Source organism: Stegostoma tigrinum, chromosome 22, assembly GCF_030684315.1.
Source record: "Stegostoma tigrinum isolate sSteTig4 chromosome 22, sSteTig4.hap1, whole genome shotgun sequence".
NCBI classification, from domain to species: domain Eukaryota; kingdom Metazoa; phylum Chordata; class Chondrichthyes; order Orectolobiformes; family Stegostomatidae; genus Stegostoma; species Stegostoma tigrinum.
Window position 1 is genome coordinate 38,988,346 of NC_081375.1, and position 20,698 is coordinate 39,009,043.

At 37.8% G+C, this 20,698-nt stretch overlaps 1 long non-coding RNA gene across 1 annotated transcript in view; it reads right to left on the reverse strand.

Moving 5' to 3' along the window:
* Positions 1-2,272: 2,272 nt before the first annotated feature.
* The window catches only part of LOC125463769 (uncharacterized), a 66,722-nt gene continuing 48,296 nt past the window's right edge, over positions 2,273-20,698 (reverse strand). Inside the window, exons 3-4 of the long non-coding RNA XR_007249901.1 lie at positions 9,924-10,029; positions 2,273-2,405 (exon numbers count right to left, since the gene is read on the reverse strand). This is a non-coding gene — a long non-coding RNA (uncharacterized LOC125463769). The remainder of the gene's footprint in view (positions 2,406-9,923; positions 10,030-20,698) is intronic.

The window sequence follows — 20,698 nt, forward strand, 5'->3', positions numbered from 1 at the left end:
AAATTGTCCAGAGTTCTTATTCATGTCCTCAATCCAGTGACCCATGCTGGAAAGTACACAGTCGTAGCATAAAGTGAGAGGTTCAGGCTTAGCCTTTAGCAAATAGCTGGACAACATGTATTTTCAAATTACATGACACAATTTCTTGGCCAGTGCCAGCATTTAAGTGTAGGCTTCCCAACTTTTCATTCACCACTAAAGTATTTCAGAAAACTTTTTCCTGCAAGCTTCTGATATGACTGGCAGTAGGGAACAACCCAGTGGTAGCAGTGTTAATGTCATATCACAGCAAAAGTAACGATTAAGTTAGCTCACATCATTAAAATCTAGTTGTAAACAATGTCTACGGTCCTCAAATAATTATACTTCTCTATTAATCTTCCTATGGCTGGTGTCTTGAAATACACAAAATTTTTTCTTCCTGCTGTAGTATCCATTAAAGCGAGTATGCAACACCAGTCAGCTCTGAATGAGTTAGATTCAGCACATCATTTTCCAGGAAGGATTTCACACATATCAAGGTATCAGCAATATGTGAGCAATTTGATGCAATTGAATTAAGGCAGTTGGGGCCATAAGTATACTTATGCTCAAATATTTTTGCTGGAGCAGTGTTTGAAGTTGGATGGGTTCTGGCAGGAAAATGAATGAGACAACTAAATAGTAATGCTCATTTATCAATTTCACCGCTGCAGCTGTACCCACAGAGCCTTTAAACCTCTTCAAATATCTTTTTGATGACTTTTTACAAGCATTCTTAGTATTATTGAGGACTCCATTTTCTGCAAATCTTATCCATTACATACCCATCGTTTGAATGTATATACACACAGGAGTCACTTGGACAGCTTCTTAGCCAGAAGCTCCAGGTTCAAGTTACACTCCGGTATGCAACGGTCACGGAGAGTGTACTCATTTTGTGGCCAAACAGGTTGATTGTCAACATGTAAATACTCCAAATTGCCTACGGTAGGCAGCATGAGTATAGGAGTCTCATGGTCAGCCATGCTTATTTGGAATGGCGCTTATTAAGCTGTAGCCTCTGGTGTTAGGCAGGTGGCCTATTCCAGGAAAATCTAACTATGGAATCAGAAGCAAGTATGTGCTCTTGTGTCTTAAGCTACTAGACATGAAAAAGTTGTAAGTGTATTTTTCTTTTTCTGTCATGAAATATATGCATATAGGTACACAGACACACACACATTCTCAAAAGTACACAATAACAAGCGATTCACCAGAATGGGGCACAACAGCTATATAACCAAGGTTCTGTGGTGCTGACAAGATGTAGCAGAGGTTACATTTATATGGCACTTCATCACCTCTCTCTAAAATGGGTTCCCAGATGATGAATGACACTTGTTGTGAAGGTCAACTCTGCAGCCATCTTCCACACATAACCTATAAACAGCAAAATGGTGTATTTTAGCTCATTTGTCTTCAATGGTAGTCGTTGAGGAAGAGCTATTGTTTAACAATGTACTCTTCTTTGAAAAGTGCAATGGAATCTTTAACTTCTGCTTGAATCATTGTGATAGCCTCATGGTTACTCAATTTAACAACTCATTAAAATGTCAATACATAAGAATGTATAATGCACTCAATACTGCACTGAAGTGTCAACCTGGTTTATGCATTTAAATCTTACATTTGGATTTGAACTCATGAAGTGTTAACTCAAAGTCAAGAACTGACATGAACTAAGGTAAACTGCCCCTCCAGAATGGCAGGAAGAGGAAATAAGCAGAACAAAGTGCAAATTAGCCAGGTAAGTACTTCCAAAATAAAAAAGATTACATTGCGATACAACATAAGACCCAATCAAAGGAGCTCCGAGGTGACTCAGGATAGGGTGTAAAAGAAAATTACTAAGAAAAACAGTCAAGTGGCCAGGATTCAGATGAGAAGTGATCCTTATGCAAAAAAAAGTTATGATTAGTAACAAAACACGACCTCGTTTTGATATGAATTTTATTGTTCAACTCATAACTATTTCTGTCTTCAGGGTTATAGTCAGATTCAAAATGCTGTTGGTTTAAGTAGAAATGCCATAGGCCCATCTGTAGTGCTTAAAAGATCAAAGTATGGATCAGTCCAATGTAGCCTTTAGCAGCAACTCTGGAGAATCAGGAACAAAATACAACATTCAGCAGAACAATTTCAATGAAGGTTTTGGAAGAGATCTAAAATCTGATACATCTTTCTTTCGACATATTAAAAAAAACTCACCTGTGGTGTTCCAAGTACTATGATTAAAAGCTTGCAAAAAATCATAAACTTTATAATTCCATTACTTCATCAGTACAAGCCTGTTCAGGTCAGGACAGAATATCTTCTGAACACCGTTAACTTCTGTCAGTATGTGCTGCTAACTGGAATTTTCACTCGTGTTTGGTACGGGCAGTCTGTAACATGAATGGAATGCAATACATCTTTATTTTTCCTGTTGCAATTATATTTATTAACAAATTTTGATAGTTTGCTGTAATACAAATTATGCAATTCTTTTAATGCCTGTACTGAAGGCAATTGAAATACAGAAAGTTGCAGATTTGTTTTCACCAAAATATTTTGCTTTGAGAAAATTGCTTTAAGGTTTTACTTGCAGATGCTTCAGAAAAATTTTAACCTGTTCAGGCAATTTCAGTTCCTCATAGATGTTTTACAATGTTTGTGTTATTTTACAGAACTAATCTTTAGGGGTGATTTAATCACAAAATTATGTAAGCAGCATTCCATCTGTGTGTTCTCTGCATTATTTTCCTTTTAACTACTTCAGGTTTAAATCGTCTTATTTCCCGATGATTTGTCAATATTACTTTGTAACAAACCTCTGGAATGCACATTAAAATTACAGGCATTAAACGTGAATCTATAGTATTTCGGGGTAGAATTCCATCTCTCTTGGCATGTTTCAAGGCGGAAAGTCATTTAATCATATGAGAGGGTTGCATGACTGAACCCCACTTCTTTTCTATCTCCATCAGAATTGGGAAGGTCAATGCTCAGACTTCATGCCCCATCAGCAGGTAAAGTCTGAAAGTGGCAATTAATGACTGCTTCAGGGTCTCATTCTGCCACCACTAGTATTTTTATACACACATCTAAGGGTTTAGGTAAAAGACAGACTGGTCAAGAACTGTCTTAAGGCTTAGGCTTCTTTAGAACTCTATTTAGTGCATATTAACATAGAATACAATTGTAGATGGTTACCTGAAACATGCTGGACTGTTGCTTTATTAAGACTATTCCCTATATATGTTTTTTTCACTTTCACTTAACTCTACTCTCATCTCTGCCCTTTATGCGAGTGGGGAGAAACTCTATGATATCTTTGCAAGGTTGCTCTAGACCTTACACAACTGTGTAACATCCTCTCAACCTGTGGCATGCAACTCAGAAAAACTTGTACGGCCTACTTGTGGTCGGTCAGAACTAGGACTCTCATTGAAAGATGTTCAATGCCCATACAGTGGGTGCAACAATCAGGGTTTGAGGTGGCACTGGAAGACAACTGATGCTTCCATAAAATTCAGCCCTCATTGTTGTAGGGAATTAGGCACTTTGCTTTCTCACTATGCCTCTGGCTAGTTCTTTTGGATTTATGCATTGAATATCTGGAATTCAATTGGTGGTACCAAACTTGTCTATTGCTCAAAAGAGACATGTTGCCAAAACTTTTCATCACACAGTCATCAGGACACCTGCAAGAATTTCAATTTTCAGACTATCTCAACAATTTGTACCACAGAAGAAAAGGACGCTGGCAAGTTAACTTTGATTGGCTGGAGTATTGTCATGGAGATAGCACAAGGAACTATAGACTACCCAAGTTCCTGGATAATGCAAAAAAGTACAAGACTTAGATATATTACTTCTGTTGCAGAGAACAGATCTCTGCATTTCCTCATCAAATCTAAAGTTGCAGGCATTGAATAATCCGCTTTTCCTCACCTTCACAGCACAGCTAAATGTATAAAAAATATTTTAAATGTTTCAACTTATTTGTCCAAGACAATTGGAACCAGCTCCTGCTGACAATCTTGGAAAAAAATAATTCCATCAGATATGAGTTGGGCCTTTAGTGAAAGAATTACAGCTTAGTATTTCAGATTACCCTCAAGTATCCATTCAGTCATTCCAATAGATGGACAATCACAGACTGTGTGTAAAATATTTCCAATTTTTTTTTAATCAACCCATTCAGAGATAGTATTACACAGTTCTGGAAGAAGTGGGTCTTGAACCCATGCCCCTAGCTCAGAGGTAAGAACACTACCATTGTACTACATACTTCAGCAAACAAGACTGAGAGTCAAGAATACTTAAGCCTAATCCATTAATTTCCCAATACAAAAATGCTGAACATATTCAAACAAAATAATCCAAAAAATCTGCAAAAGGGCAAGTTTTGAGTTGCCCCCAGCCTCTCAGCCTAGGAAGGTTTTAAAAAAAATGGAGTAGTCTATAATACAGTGGCATTACTTGATTTGCTCAAAGCCACCTGTATGTCCTGCCTTAGTGTAACTGATTAGTTCCAATTGTTTTGCCAACGGACAAACTGTAATATTCTAATGACCTATAATCTCCTTTCACTGGCCTGTTTCTATAAGGGGCCTATTGTATTTGAAAGGTGTATTTTTCTACCACCCCTGCCTGGTCGTCCATATACACCCCAAGTCTCCATTTTCTGACCTGGTGGACCCAGATTCCTAAGGCTATTTAGTGGTACATCTGAGCCAGGAGACCCGGGCTCAAGTCCCACCTGCTCTAGATGTGTGTAATAACATTGCTGAACAACTTGCATAGAAAATGTCTGCATTTAGTGATGTCACGTCCTTTTGAGGGTTGGAGACATGGAAAGTTCCATCAAAGGGAGTCCCCAATCATTCCAACTCAACCTATTCCAATGGCCACGTCCAGCGTGGATTTTGTCCCTACAAAGTTTGAAAGTAATGCCAACTTAAAGGATAGGACTAGATTGAACTGAATTCCAATGCAATTTCAGAATTTACAAGTGTATTTCCACAAGAATTCTCATTAGTGTGTCAGAATTAATATAAATGTTTGGCCCCAACCTTTCCAGCACAATACATTCTCACAGAGTATAATATCAGATGTGCAGAATTAGTAATCATATTTATATTCACTTCAGCAATTGATTTTCTTGCTAGCTCAAATAGAACATCCAAAATAACCTCTACTAGCACAATGAAGTGGATTTACACAGTTGGCTCCTCCGTTTGTTTCAGTATTCTACAGCTCTTCCCTGTCACATGAAACTTCAACATTAAAGTTTATATCAGCAGCATCAGATGTTGCTAATGGCACAGATTCAGTTTCAGAATTAAATTTTGAGTCACTCGGAGTTCCAGCACAGCTCAAGGCATATTGCTGCACTGATCTGTATCTGAGCTATTTCTTTCCAATAAAGCTTCAAAGTAACGGCTTGCATCATGTTGCATCAATTCTACACTTTAACTCTTACTGTCCTCAGGTTACTCTGTTAGCCATGAGAATTAGTCTCTTCACCTTGAACTCTCAGTTTCTTCCACTTTTATCAAGACAAACATTTGGACAGCTTCTCCATCAATCCAGGAGAGAAATGAATCTGAATCACTGCACTTCTATGCAATACATTCTCTTCACCTGCTGTTGCATGAATCATTCTGTATACTGGAGTATGAGTGTGCCTCTGATTTATGGTTGCACAGAGACTTTAGGAACTTAAATTTGTTGGAAAATAGAATCATTGCAGTTTATGTGGCCACCATTCAGCCCATTGTGTCCCTATGCTGGTTTCTTGTAACAGCAACTCAGCAACCCCACTTCACTGCTTTTTTTAACGTAGCCCTGCTTTTTGTTTATGGGTATTGATTCAATTTCCTTTCGGAACCATGGTTGAAGCCCTCTTCACCAAGATTCTCGGCTGGTGCCTTCCAGATCCTCCCACAGGCGAGTAAAAGGAAAAGCTTTTTGTCACACTGCCTCTTATTCTGCCAATTGCCCTAAATGTGTAAAAAGTGAAAGAACTGTGAATCCTCTACTGAAACAAAAACAGTAGTTGCTGGAGAAGCTCAACAGGTCTGGCAGCATCTGTGAAGAGAAATCAGAGTTAATGTTTAGGGTCTGGTGACCCTTCCTCAGAACTGGACCCAAAATGTTAACTCTGATTTCTCTTCACGGATGCTGCCAGATCTGCTGAGCTTTTTCAGAAAATTCTGTTTTTGATGCCCCTAAATATGTGTCCTCCAATTCTCGACTGTTACACCATCAAGAACACTTCCTCTCCACCTACTCTTGTTTAGATGTCCTCAAGGTTTTGAACACCTTTATCAAATCTCCTCTCAACTTTCTTTTCTCTGAGGAGAAAAGTCCCAGTTTTTCTCTTCTTTCTAACATTCTACAACTGGCTCTCATCTTTAGAAGCATCCTTGTTCAGTTGTCAGCGCCCTCTCAATATCTTTATGTCCTTCCTGAAGTATAATGCTTACAAATGAACATAACACTTCTGGCAAAACCAAATGATGCTTTATAAATGTTCACAATAATCTCCTTACTTTTGTATGCCATTTATAAATTCCAGTAATGTATATGAGCTATGTAGATAGATTGGAGAACCTTGGATTGTTCTCCTTGGTGCAGATACAACTGGGTGGAGATTTAAAACTATGAAAAATTGAAGGATTTGGGGTAAGTTTTGAGATGGTGTTTTCACTGGTGGCATGGTCAGTAACCAAAGGAAACTGATTAAAAATAAATGCCAAAATAGCCAGAGGAAAACGAGGAGAAATGTTTTTACAAACTGGAAAGTATTACAATAGAAGGACAGTGGAATAATGTTCAGAAGTAACTTTCAAATGTGAAATAGATGAACACACTGACCTGAGTCCCAGCACTCCTGAGGAATCAAAACAAAGGTGGGTATCATGGATTGGGAACAGGGGTAAGCTGGTGAGGGGTCATTGAGGAGGACAGGGAATCACATTCAGTACATCCTTGCCCTGATGCCAGGTCCCTCATTCAGGCACTGAGTGCCTTTGAATGAGGAATGCCATCTGGCAGCTTGCAAGCTTTCCTGACAGGAATTTGATTTTTGGCCTTTCCCCAAGGTCCCACGTCCAGTTGATTTAGTAACAGTATCAGAGGTACAATACCCTCAATTGGGCATTAATTGCTCAAAAGAGCCTCAGTTGGTTGTAGGGTAGGAAGAATGTCTATGAGTGTTTCCACCTTGGACTTAACTGGGACAATCATTGAAAGGTGGGCAGGGTCCCTACTCACTATCCTCTCACCTGGTTAAATGCCCCTAATGACCAACCTTCTAACAGGAGAGGGGATCAAATTCTACTCTGGTAGTGAGACTGAAATTAATAGCCTTCTAACTCAGAAGTGTGAATGAGTAGTTGCTCTTTGAAATTGGTGTAGTTCTTGATAGTGAGGAGGATGGTCTTAGGCTCCAATCTGATATTAGTCAGCTGGTACATTGGCTGGAGGGCAAATGCACTTGGAATTTAATCCTGATAAGTGCAACGTGATGGATTTTGGGAAGACAAACATGGGAAGGATATACACAATGTTTAATTCTGTGACAAAATGAAATCTTGGAAATAGAGTCATAAGTCTCTAGGGAGTATTGAGGAACAAAGGGACCTTGGTGTACAAGTCGATAGATCCCTGAAGGTGTCAGTGCAGGTAGATAGGATGTTGAAGAAGGCATATGGGATGCTTGCCTTCATTAGCAGGGCATAGAATATAGGAGCAGGGAAGTCTTGCTTCACCTTTGTAAAACACAGGTTCGGCCACGGATGGAATATTGTGTCCAGTTCTGGTTGCCACACTATCAGAAGGATGTGATTGCGGTGGAGATGGCACAAAAGAGATTTACCAGGATTTTGCCTGGGATGAAAAGTCTCAGCTATGAGAGAGACTGGATAGGCTGGGTTTGTTTTTCTTGGAGCAGAGGAGGAAGGATGTGATTGAGATATACATAATTATCAGAGACATGGAGTAGATTGTGAGAATCTCTTCTCCATGACAGATGGGTCTAAGATCAGAGGGCACAAGTTTAAGGCAAGGAGCAAGTGGTTTTGAGGAGATCAGAGGAAAACTTGATTCACCCAGAGGGAGGTAGAAATATGGAAAATGCTGAGAATGAGTTTGAGTTTGATTCATTGTTGTCATGTGTCCCAAGATATAGTGAGAAGTGTGGTTTTCTATGCCATGGAGGCAGATCATGCCATACAAAGTGCATCAGGGTAGCAGAACAGAGTGTAGAATACACTGTTACAGCTGCAAAGAGAGAAATCACAGATCAGATCTGCTGCCTGGTAGAATAATGAAGGGCAGCACTTTCACAACATTGAAGCACCTGGATGAGTACTTATAATGTCAGGGCATAGTAGGTTATCGATCAAGTGCAAATAAATGGCATTAATATGATTTAGTGTTTGTTGGTCAGAGCATCCCTGGTGGACTGAAGGACCCGTGTGATTCTATGACTCTATTTCCAAGACTCCATTTTGTCTCAGAATTAAACATTTATACAACATCTTTTTTAAATACTGACACAGGCCTGTCCATTAAATATCTTGTGAGATGTGTTAATTGGTGATTTTATTGAGTTTATAACAACATTAATCAACAAGCTTTACATCCACCACTTAATAAATTAATTCTATGTGGTGCAAAAACCATGCAGGGTGGTTTGGAAATTGCACGGCAGTCACTACATTTTCTGACTGTAGTATAAATACTGGGTATAATATTTTGAATAGAAGTTATTTCGAAACATAAATTTTGACTAGAAATATTCCAATATGGTGGCAATGCGATTTAAACTATTGACATTAACCTAATCTTAATGAGACTGCACAAAATTATGTTTTTCGTACTATTTCCTCATCTTTCAAACGTATCTGCAGCCATCGTTATCTGGGATAAGTTGAATATGGCAAAGTAAGTGACAGTCTGAAGAATCAATACAACACTTCTGCTACTTAAAAAAATTGACATAGAGTGGATACATTAAAAGCCCCATTATGCAGAAAGGCAGCTGTTAGGGATTTGCTTCAATTTGATGAAAATAAACTTCACTTAAAGAAACTGCACCCATCTGGGGCTGGTACATTGAAGTCACTTCACACTGAGATAGCAGTTAAACCAAGCATGCACCACATAACCTCTGACCTATAATTTCTCACAACTGTTTTTTTTAAAAGAGAAATCATCCCTTGCCAGTTATTTGTACGTAGCTTTCTGTTTCTCTGAATTTAGGTCATTAGAATTTTATACCACACCATGAGAGATATGGTTGATCTACTCATATTTTTTAAATGCTAACTAATTCTGGTATCCAGCGACATCTTTCTGTTGAAATACAAGCAGAGATGGAAAAGTAAACATTTGCAGCCAATCTTCACGTCCAAACCATCAGACTCAAATGTGTGGCTGATGTAACATCTATGTAACTGTAGAATTTTTGAAAGGTTACAGCACAGAAGGAAGTTATTCTGCCTGTCAAGTCTGCATCAGCTCTCTGCAACATCAATTTAACTGGTTCCTTCCCTTTCCCTATAGTCATCATTTTTTTCCTCAAATCTATGCCCACCGGTTCTCAACTCTTTCACCAATGGGAAATTTGTCTGGATTCCACTTGATTTTGAACACCTCTATCAAATCGTCTCTCAGCTTTCTTTTTAAAAGAGAACAATGTCAGTTTCTTCACATCTATCTATATAGCTGAAATCCCTCAACCTGAAACCATTTTCATGAATCTCTTCTGCACCATCTCAAAAACCTTCATGTCATTTCTAAGGTACGGGTACCCAGAGGCTGAATCGGTATTTTGAAAGAGTTCGCCACAAATGGACATGAATTGCCCAAATTAGGGATATTAATTGGGTCACGTATAGGTGGCCTACCTGATGCTTCCTCAATGTCTGTAAAATCATGGGATTTTGGGGTAGGTTGATGGTGTAAGGCACTCATTTATGGGTCCACCCGGCAGCTTCCTTGTTGGTGGGGGGCCTGTAAAATATAGTCCCATACGTATTGCACAGAATCTTAGGTATCACACATCCCTCAGTGTTTAACAATATTATTGGTTAAAGACAACACAAAGGCTTAAAATGTCATGTGTTTGTTCAAACTAAGGCTGGAGTTAAGCATATACATAGACACCAAGGGACAGTGCTCCTCCCTTTCAAACAGATTAGCAAGAATTAAGAAAATAGTTCCTCACAGTTAACTAGGCTATGATCCCACTCCATATTTAGAATGAAATGGACAGATGGCTGCTATAATGCTTCGAGTGTTCTGTCTACGAAGACAATTAACTTGTGGAAAAGCAAGCATTGCTCAGAAAGACTGTACACCTGAGCACATATGAATGGATATTGTATTCAAAAGGACCTGCACCCTCTGTATGACTCCTGGTAAACTTGGATTGTTCTGACTTCTAAAAAGAAATTTATTTTAAACTGGGTAAGATTCCTGAATTAAACTGATGGTTTTTCCCATTCTTTGAGGATCAAAGCAAAACAATGATGCACTTTTCTTAATTTGAACTGAGGCTCCTCCCAAGCAATTACAGAGCAACATTATCAAGGAGTCCCAGAGGTGTTTGCAGTCTAACCTCTGGAGCTGGAACAAGTTACAGGCTGGCAAACTGTCTGGAAAAGGGTGAGAGTATAATAAAACTGAGATTAAAAATTAGTAGGAAAAGAAACTGCTTGTTTCAATTGTGAGGTAAGGGATAATGAATAAGGCAAATAATAGTAAAGAAACAAAAACCCTTGAACGATTTACTTATATGTCAATCTTAAAGTGATCTCAAACTATGGCAGAAGAATCTCACTGCTGTTTAATTCTTACTGCCTAGAAATATCTACCTTGAATATGTTCAGCACAGCTGCTGTAGGATTTGAATATGAATAAAATGCATGATGACAGATCAATAATAAATGTATACATGCATATTTCTAGTTAGTCAGCGGGAATATATCAAGCCTCATTTTAAAAATTAACTAACAATCAATATCCTTGTCTTTTGCTTCATTCATCTCTTTTACTTTTTGTTGTTTTGGTAAACACTGAGAATTGATGACGTAACTGAGGAATATCTGATTCCGAAAGGCGTTTAAGGGACTAAAGCTCTCACTAGCTGAGATATCTCAGCAATGAACTGTGCGCGAATTCAACTACCTCAAAAACAATTTTCATTCAGGTAAGGAATTAACATTGTCTCAACGGTTTGCAGAGTTCAAGATGGGTGTGGAAGGCAAATGGGTTTTCTGCAGAATTATTAAAGGGAAGAGACATGAACAATGAGAAGTATTTATGGAAGTTATTTTAGAGTAAATCTCTGTAGTCTGGTAAGTGGGCCAAACAGTTTGAAGAGTCATGGAAGATAGTTGGTCTAGTCACTCTTCATACAGGACCATCTGGCTACCTTACTCAAGAGGTGGGCTCTGGTCAGTCCTGGGATTTTGTCCATTAAACATCAAGGGGGATTTATCAGCGGCATCTGCAGCAGAATATAAGCTGGGAAACTTACATGTGAGGTTTGGAGTCTAAATGTTGGGATGGAAAGGGGAATACAATATTGAGAGGGGAGATAACAGAGCATGGAAGGGAAAGGGATCATTTGGAAAGGGGGAAAAGTCTTCAACAGCCTACAGCAGCTTCAATTGGGGCAGTTTAATGACTGTACCTGGCACATTTACTAGATATGCCTGGAGCTGGGAGATGTAATATGAGAAAGTGAAGATTTAGATCTATGCATTCGGTGAAGACATATGTAAGTTCAAAGCCTATAGGGTAGACGGGAAGGGTTACCAACAGGAAATGTGTACATTTGGGTATTCATCAAGATGTCGAGACGTGATCACTGTTGCCTTCCATTGTGCTGTATAAAACAAGTGGGCAAATGGAAATAAAAATGGCTGGTACCACATCCAGAATTGGATGGCTAAGTGTTTCCTCCCATAAGGAAGGAACCTTCCATTCTAAACAATGATTGGCCTTTTAAAATAAAAGGTGCTTCTCTAAATGAACAGAGAATAGCAACTTTTCTGTAGCAGTGTATACTTTTACACAAAACTAGCAAGTTAAACATTGAGACAAAAATAGAAATTGCTGGAAAACCACAACAGGTCTGGCAGTGTGTGTGGAAAGCAATCAGAATTAATGTTTTGGGTCGAGAGACCCTTCCTCAGAAGATAAACACCGAAATTGCCTAGATGACCCATAATTCTTCACTGAATTAATCACAACATACAAATCTCACACTAAAGAAGTTTTAGACCAGTCTTTTCAAAAAAGTTGGACCAATATGAACATGTAAAAATTGAGGTTTTGATAAATTATTCAGTATGGATTATTGAGTTATGATGAACAGGTGATTTGAAGATATAGATCTACAATGAGCTAACTGAATGATTGAACAACACAAGGATCTGAATGGTCCATTCTGGCCCATTCTGTTTAGGGCTTCTCACTGAATTAAAAAAATTAAAATATTTGTAGGTTCTTGAAAATGTCATATTTACTGTTGTATTTTGCATCAACAAATATTTTGCAAATCTACCCTTTGTCCTCCTTCATGATTTCTCCTACAACTTCTAAAACTGTGTTTTCTCTACTATTACTTTTCCCTCATCGTATCAACTCATGCGACATACATCTGTCTGAGCTTCGCAGCAGCTAGAACTTCCATCCTTTCATTTGCTACTCCTGAATTAATTTTTCTAATACTTCTTCGTCAGAAAACTCCCTTCCTGAAAACTTCACGTTATGTGTAAATCTGACGTTTTTATTGTAAGCCACACACATACGACCACCCTGCTAATGGACTAAGCTGTTTGCATTGCCTGCACCAGTGCTAACCCCCGCACTTAGTGAACTCTATCGAGTTCCATGTTAGTACTTTCTTAATTTTAATGATCACATCCTTCTTTTCAAATTCCTCCAAGACCATGTTGTAAAAGGGTGTGAGGGTCTGAACAGGTTAATGTTGAAGGGTGCCTTGAGAACGATCCACTACAATCATGTCAAACAGACTTCAGTACAGAATAGCTTAAGATCTCAAAGGAGGAAAATTTCTTCTTCCTAGTCTCCACAACAATGTCTATGGAATAAATGTAACTTGTACTTAGTTGCTGTGATTATTAACAACCTGAGCCTCTTCTTGATAGGCGACAGAATGTTTCTTCCTCCACCACTTGAGATTAAGAATTGCCTGTAGGGACCCACCAGGAAAGAGGGCTATTGGCAGCTAATCTACCAGCTAACTCATACATGAAGCAGCACGATGGTCAACAGACATCACCTCTCCTCAATCCTCCAGTTCCTACAAATCTCAAAATTCTCCACATTCCTCCAATTCTTGCTCATCTCTGATTTTCGCCACTCTACCCTTAGCAGCCATGCCTTCAATTTTCTGAGCCCTCTACTACGAAAATTGCCCTACTGTCTCTAGCTATCCCTCTTTTAAGATGGTCTTCTATGACTGAGTTTCAAGCCTTTTGTTTTGCACACATCCCTGTAAAGCATTTTGTGACATTTCACCACATTAAAAGCATTATATAATGACGTTGGAAAGTCAAGTTAGTAATCATTTATAAAACAAAATGATAACAAATGAAACTATTTTCACAATGTATTCAATTTCAGTACCTTAAAGGTCCATGCATAAGGTATAAATTAAATTAATCTCAGTAATAGTGGTTATGAAATTATTATTGATAATCGTAAAAACTCATCCTGATTCAGTAGTGTTCCTTGGGGAAGGAAATCTGCTGTTCTTACCTAGTTTGGCCTAAAAGTGACATTAGACCAATATCTGCATAGATGACTCTTAACTGCCAGCTAGCCATTCCATTCAAGAGCAATTAGAGATGGGCAACAAATATTGACTTTCCTAGTGACACCCATATCCCATGAAAGAATAAAGATTTTTTTTTAAAAAAAAGAGTTAATTACTACACCAGTAATTGTTTTTAATCCTGGGTGCAGAGATGCCCAAGTACACCAAGAATGATTTTTTCTGAAGAACAGGGAACATTAGTTCAGCATGAGGGCATTGAGATTTTAACTCACAGTTTCAGGTACTGAGTACTAAAAAATATACTGAATTCAGTACAATTGGTTTTTGATTTTGAAATTGCCTTAAACATACAGGACTAGAAATTCCATTTAGCCTATGTATGTGCTCCAACCTATATCTCAAGTCAAAATTAACTACATAACATGGATGGACAACTGTGCTATTTTTTGTCATACATTTCTGTCAGCAGAAAAGATTTTACTGTGTGACTATAGAACTAGACAAAATAGCTGTGCCTGCTAAAGATCTGCAGGAGTTTGTTTTAATGTCCATTTGTGAACATAGTCCGTTAGTGTTTGTGGATTGCTCAGTTGCAGATGGTTCATTCTCACCTGAAGTCCACAAGCATAAAATAGGGCAGTGACCCTCTGCTGGAAACATGGCTAATTCTTCCTTCCTTACTCCAGCTTCTCTGACAGCAATTCAAGCGTATCTACTCCCTTGCCAGAAATCACCGTAGTAAGCATATGCTGGGGATCAGTCTTGTGATTTTTCAAATCTAGTCGGTTGACTTACTCCCTATTTCAATACACTAAACTGAAAATCCTTCTTTAAAATAAAGTGAACCAATAACTTCACATGCATTTTGCTTAATGGATCACACACTAAAGTCTGAGCTGGCTCTCATTCAGTTTTGGAATCCAGACACAGTGGTTGAGTTTAGGACAGAATTTTGAGTCCACCTTGGAGTTACGAATATGTTGCATGACCTTCCAACATTGATTTGTTAACAGAGAAAACTTTCAATTTATTAGATGGTAGTGGATTGCATCCACATGAATAAGTGTGAGCGAAGGACTGACTTGCATTTCAATTGGTCTTTTTATAATACCAGGATGCCCCACAACTTCTTACCACCAATTAAGTACTCCCAAAATGTAGTCACTGCTGTAATTCAGGAAATAGACCATGAAATCTGTATACAGCAGGGTCCCATCAACAGTAATGTGATAATTAGCAGATACATCTGTTCAACCAATTTGGGTTGAGAGATAAACATTCACCAAGATACTGGGAAGATATCCCTTACTCTTCAAATAATTCCATGGAGCTTTTATATCGAACTGGGAAGACAGATGGGAAAGATAGAAGGGTAATAGAACATCCCAGACTTCTATGCCACACAGTCCTTCTTCTGGAATGATTGTTGCCTTTTGTATTTAAAAATCTTCCACTGTCTGTTGTGCAGTATCATTCACTTGATCACTCAGAAATGACTTATTCTTTGATGGTATGCTATGATTACTATGGAGTTGAAATGATGAAAACTGGTCTCAAATCTGCAAGTTTGGCACCTAAAACAATTTATACACATGCTATTTGGTAAAAACAATAAGATATGGGTGTAACACGTCTCACAGGTATCCATAGTTAGTTATACAATGACATTGCATTTATTTCACGTGCAGGTCCAACTTATGAAGTCCACATCTCCTGAATGTATAAACTAAAACTCTTGTACATTTCTTAAAGGTGTCATGTGACTTAGCATTTACATTCATTTACAGGGTGCTAGAATAAGCTTTTAATCACTTGCTATCTTATGTAATAAATTGAAAAAGCAAAGTATATACTATGTGTCCCCATACTGTGCTATACAGCTTTTAAAAGAATCAACAAACTTTGGTGAATATCATTCCTAGTACCGTCTACAAGACATGTAAAATGTTAAAAAGATGAAGTGATTGCTGAAAAGAAGTACACGGGGTAAGGATTTTAAGGCTTTTGGCTATGTGATTATCTAAAATGGATATATATATATATATATATATCCATTTTAGATACATAAATAACGTCAAACTGGAATTAAAACCAACTCACTGTAAGAATGAATTAGGAAAGTTCATGTAAATAGGCAGAGAGCCATACCATATCATAATAATCAACAGTGCAAATTCCTTTGATTTTAAATAAAGTGGAACAATTCTTTAAGCTTTGGGCTTGATTTAGATAAAATCTGAAATGTTTCTCATTCAGTTTTGGATTTCAGGCAAATCAATTGAGTTTAAGACTCCATCCCATTTTAATTACCCGCATTGAGATTCTCCTCTGTCCCAAAAAGCTGGAGTTAAGAAAAAGAATATCTCAACAATACAAAGTTTCCAAGCATATAATCAGTAAATAAAACCTTCATTAACTGAATAATAAGGTGCTGTGCTGAACTAATTAAACTGAATGGATGTGCTGATTAATTACAACAGGAAGTTTTGTAAAACCATTGGCCAACTGCTGGGACGATTGCTGTCAGATGGCCTGGGAACTGTTCCTGAGATAGACCTGAAACCCACATCATTCTGTGCAAATGTCCAGCTTCAATTAGCCTCTGTGATGCAAAATGAAAACAATCCCCCATTTTCTCATTAAAAGATGAAAGTGTTTTCTTTATATACTAGTGGTAATTCCATTGCTGTGAAGAAGCCAATTTCCATTCATGGGGACTGATCAGGAGCAAGACAATAGGATTGTTTGGAATGGAACAGCAGGACATAGCTACCCTCTACCAGCTAAATTGTGGATGAAAGAGGATAATGGGAGATTGATTAGGGTTAATAGACTTATTTTTACAGGTCATGCAGCTCAGCACTACCTCACACTGTGGGTTGCTGTAGTCAAACGCATTGTATCACAGGCAATAAATCAAACAGTGTAGGGAGATTTTGTATTCTTTCCCAAAATTGCTGGCCACAATTGGTTTTTGTTTCAGAGTTGCTACTGCCTTTCCAGCTGAATAGTTTTCTATTTTCACTGACATTTAATTGCCACAGTCAAGCTGTACACAAAAATACTGCTCTTAACTTGCCAGAAAAGTTAATTGTTTCTGGTAAATAACTATTATATAGTCTCATGGTCAATTAATCTGCATCAGTATTTATTTGTTGATCTGACAACAGTATTTGTAGCTTCCTTTCCAACACTTTTAGCATTTATACAATAGGCTTAATTTGAAGATCAGTGCATGTTACAAATCTAAAGAAATAGTATAATAGAGTCTGAGGGACTTGTTGACAGAAATGCATAAAGTAACAGACGGGAGGTACTGATTTGTTGCCATTGAAATTTGTACCAAAATAGAGGACCATTTTCAAAGATAATGAGATCCAGGTATTGTTGTGGGAGTAGTGAAGAGTTTTACCAACTGGAGGAATTAGAAATATGAAGAGCAAATGTAAAAGGAACTGTATCAAGATTTTCAATGCACTATCTTCCCTAAGGAATCTGAGATCATGATCATTTTTGTCATTTAAAAAAAAAGCAATGCTTCATCAGTGGACTTGAAGTTAACACAAGAATAATATAACAGCAGAAGTCCTCCTGTTGCAGTGACTAGAAATGGATAATACAAGTCAGGAGGCTTTTTTTTAATGTGGAGACAGGCCATCATTTTGAGAATGCAGCTTACAAAAGAAGAACAATATTTTAGTCATGACATTGCTTTCAATTTATATTCGGAGCAAGATATAACTTAGAATGTGATGGACTCATGTATTACTCATTAATTGGAATGTTACCTTGAACCACTTCATTCTGGATGCTGAGATAGTAGGATTTGCCGATGCTGGAGAATCTGAGATATCAAGGTGTAGAGCTGGATGAACACAGCAGGCCAATCAGCATCAGATGTGTTCATTCTGGATGCTGTTTACAATAGTCATCATGTGATTTTGTAAGTATCCAAGAATATGATTCAGAATCTTTTAACTGTGAAATATGGTGAGAAAGCCTATTCCTAAACAATTGTATATATTTTCTACATAGACACATGCAAACTTTTTTTTTAATCACAACAACATTGCAACAGTAAAATAAGCCCATGGTTCAATCTAAAGAAACAAATCAATCTGTATGTTGGCTGATCAGTAATTCACCTTCTTTTTCTCCAGAACCTTTACTGTTGAAGAATCCACGATCTTGGTCTACATTGTGGCTTAACATACTGGCAAGTATTGACTGTTAAAGCAAAGTGCATGAACTTCTTTTTCATAAACCTGCAGATTTTATTTTCCTTTTGAATGAAATGGATAATTGTTTTGAAAATGATTTATTTAGACTTGTGTGAGAAACAAATAAAATGTATATTACCCAACATCCTCAACCAGCCCGAAGGTTTGCGCTTAGGTATCATTGAATACATGTTGCCTCTACATTTCCCATCTCAGTCACGGGTTTGTGCACAATATTTTAAAAAATGAACACACAAGGGTGGAGCAGTTTACCTAGCCTACCTCGCCAGCAAGACTCATTTCTGATGTTCTGGTGATCAGTTCTCCTCTCGATGCTGAGTCCCTTTATGGGCTAATAAAGTAGAATTGCCATTCTAGGAGACTCCCACGCTGACTTGGAACTTCCCTTCCCCCACTTAAATGGCTTTCAAAGATGTCAATCTCTGCCTCTAAAAGGGTGAGCAAGAATTTCCAGTTAAGTAAGGGACCATCTGTCCGTATTCCAAGTCACTACAGTAGTAAAACAATCAAGAACATTCAGTCACATTTAATACAAAATGGGAAAGCTAGGACAAAAGAACAGTAGGGAAAGAGGACTTCATTGCAAAGAAATTAGAAAGAGTCCAGCTTCATCCAACTGCTAAAATCAGCATTCTTTGCATTGGTTTTATATCCAAAAAAAACCCCCATATTTTCTAATTCTCGGTCTTTTTAGCAAGTTAATATTAACCTCAGCTAAGTCCTTTTTGGCATTTAGCAAGCAATAAAAATGTGTTTTTCCCCCACAATGTCACAATGATAAGCTGAAGGTAAATAGAATAAGCAGGAAGTTCCCCACAAGCTGCTGGCAAAAATCAGGTTAAATTATTGTTTCAGTCAGTAAATATGAATTTGAATAATTGTTCCAACCAACTTTCCACTCATAACAAAGTAATCGTGAGGAAATATAGTTAGTCCTATAGGATATAATTAGTGGGTATCAACAACAGTAGAAATTCTGAATAATTTATTATTTCTTCCCATGTGTCTCTATAGGACTTCCTCCAAAAGCTCTAATATTTCCTTTGTGGAGCACTTCATTTGAGTTTGAAATATTGTGATAGGATTCCATTGGGAGAAACACAGTGCAACGGTATTCTAATAAGATCAGCTGCATTTGAAGAGGAGCTTGACTTTTGGAAGGAACTAGACCTCAACAAAGCCTATTTTAAATGTGCTCAAGTGTAAATAGCTATGCCTCAAATTTTTGAACTTTATATATGTATACTATTGAAAAAAAAAGTGCAGAACAAATCGTAAAATACCTGAACTGCACATTGCAGCCTCTAACAAGAAATGTGACAGAATGAAAGGGGTAAAATTTATAACCTTGCATTAAATTTAAAATTAAACATTTGAATGCACTTGGCAACAAAATGAGACAATAAAAGGCAGGAATCACAAATCAGTAATGTTGAAATGGGATCTATTTGAAGCATAGGAAATGAGCCGACATTTAAATAGCCATTAACCTCAGCCTTTTTTTATGTACATGCAACAATGGAGCTTGCTTAATTTAGAGATTTTCAAATGTCCATTCCACGATCATTATCTTTTCCACTTCAGTTAAGCTTTCCCTTTTTAAAGAGGTTTGGTTGGCAATTTTTTTTTCATTACTATAGGACCATTACAAGGCTGTTGGAACAAGTTAAACAGTTGAATATCAGTGAGCAGAAATGGACAGACACTTTAAAAATTATTAATACATAATGTTTTACTACATTTTCATTTTTCTGTGAATTCAGATTTCTGACACTATATAACTCTTTTCTTCAGTCAGATTGAAGTTACCTGTTAGGCACTGCAGTGTAAATCCACTGATAAGTAAAAAATTAATGAACAAAGCCAACCTTCATAGTTGCTATGAGGAAAGTGAAATCAAATCTTTGCACAAAATATAACTTTGAAAATCAATGGCAGTTCTCAGGGCTCACTCCATTATATGTGCACTTAAAGTGTTGTAAAATAAAGTGGCATCCTAACTTATAGATTTTCATTGAATCTGCCTGTCAGCTGTGAGGAGATGGAACTTTTGCTTACCACTTGGTAAACCACCTGCAGAAGGGATGATGATCCTCCCTTCTCCACTTCTGGTCTTTTAGACTCTCACTGAGGTCTGGACCCCTGATGGAAGAGAGAGGGTGTTCTCAGATATTCCAGTGTCTGCTCCTTAGAAAAGCATTGAGGAACTTTGGTGTCAGTCTTGTGTTGCTGCAGTGGTATTGAGGGTATAGTAAGTAGGTCAAGGGTTTGGGGAATCTGGCGTAGAAACTAGGAGCATGAGGAAGCCATTCAGCCCTTTGAGCATGCTTTTCCATTCAGAAGCATCATGGTTGATTCTACATCTCAATGCCACTTTTCTGTTTTTTCCTCATGCTCCAGGATGCCTTTAAAATCTAAACATTTATCTGTCTCTTGAATATATTCGGTGACATGGCCTCCACAGCCTTCTGTGCTGGAGAATTCCACAAGTTCATTATCCTTCAAGTGAATAAACCTTTCCTTATCTTGTTCCTAAATACATTGTATCCTGAGCCGGTTCCCACTCTCCCCTCCTCACTTGTTCACCCCATCCCAGTTCCAGGTGTCCTCAGACAAGGAACATACCTTT